Here is a 1,779-nt window from a genome sequence, read left to right as displayed (position 1 = left end):
TTATTAAATAAAAACCGTGAACTATTTATGTATGTATGTATGCATACGTCATTTATTGAAAGGGAAATAATTAAATTGGAAAACGGTTTTCAATAAAAGAACAAATTGTTAGTTTTATTTATTTATTTATAAATAAATAGAAAAGGATACATAATAATAAATAAATCCAAAAACGATCCGGCTAATTAAATCTTAATTACGGGTGTAACTCAGGGGGGGAAGGGTAAACGCAAAAAATTTTACGACACGACACACGCTGCGACATGTTAACAATAATAATAATAATAGTTTTTTTTTTTATACTTGAAATTACATTTGTTAAGAAATTACCAATAAATGGTGGGGAGACGAGAGAAAAAAAATGTCGAAAAGGTCTTTAACAATCGAGCGCAAATTACAAAATATTTAATAAAAAAAAAAAAAGTTTTGACATTTCAACAGGAAAAAAATTTTTTTTTTGTTGTTTTTGTTGTACTTTTCTAGTAATTTAATAATAATAATAATAATAATAATAATAATAATATAATAATAATAATATAAAACCTTGCAAATATATATATAAATATATTAGTGGTCACGGTCTTGTTGACCATATATATATAGAATTTGAGGACAAATCAAAAATTACTTTTTTTTTTTTTATTAGTTCACGTTCACTTTTTAAATGTTAAAAGTTTATAAAAATTGTTGACAGATAGTTTTTATTTAGTCTTTATTAAAACAAAAAATTAAAATAAATATGGCTGACTGAATGAAAAAAAAAAAAAAATTTTTTTAAACACGACTTTTACCATCTAATAATAATAATAAATTTTTTTGTATTTAATTTGTGCCTCACAACAAATGTAGTAACGCCATTTTTTTTTCTGGGGAGGTTTTTTGGTTGTTGTTTGCATCGTATAAAAAAAATTTAGCAAAGTTTCCCTTAAAAAAAATTAATACGAATATTAACGTAATAACTTATTTAAATTTTCAATGTTATTATTATTATTATGTACAATAATCGACTTGGAAAAAATTTTTACTTATACAATCGTGTTTTAAAAAATTAAATTTTACTTTTTTTTTTTTTTTGGGCAGTCCGCAGGTCACATAAAACATTTCGAAACTTCTTATATACTTAAATACATTTTTGTTTTTTTTTTGTTAAAAGAATTATTACGCTAAATAAATCATTGAGGAAAAAAAAAAAAAAAGTGAAAATATTTACGCCCCGTAATTTTTACAATGACGACGACGACGACATAACGGATACCGCAACAAACACAAACAAACGCAATCTTAAATTTATTAAAATTTAACAACAACAACAACAAATGTTTATGTTTATTAATAAAAAAAAAAAAAGGTTTTAACCGATTACAATTATTTAATCGTTTTTTTTTAATATTTTATTTAATAAAAAACCCTCGGGAAAAAAAAATAAATAAATAAATAACGTAAACAAAAGGATTTAAAATTTTTTTAGTTCGTTAAATTTTCCGATAGATGGCATTATTTCGACATTAAAAATTTTCTTTTTTAAACGTCGTGGAATTTGATTAAATCATTAATTTTTTTTCTTTTTCGTTGTCGTCTTTGTTATTTTATTAAAAACAATTATGTGCCCACATAAACCCCAAAAGAATGATAATGATGATGATAACAATAAGTTCATAAAAAGAATTTTAATAAATATATGAATATATATGTTCATGTAATTAATTGAATTGTCTTCGAATTTAATCATCTCGAAATGTGGGTTTTATTAAAAACAAAAGAAAAAGAAAAAATTTTTTT

This window comes from Pediculus humanus, genomic scaffold, assembly GCF_000006295.1.
Source record: "Pediculus humanus corporis 1103172107408 genomic scaffold, whole genome shotgun sequence".
NCBI lineage: Eukaryota > Metazoa > Arthropoda > Insecta > Psocodea > Pediculidae > Pediculus > Pediculus humanus.
The sequence above is the reverse complement of the archived record's forward strand: the minus strand, read 5'-3'. Positions refer to the sequence as shown.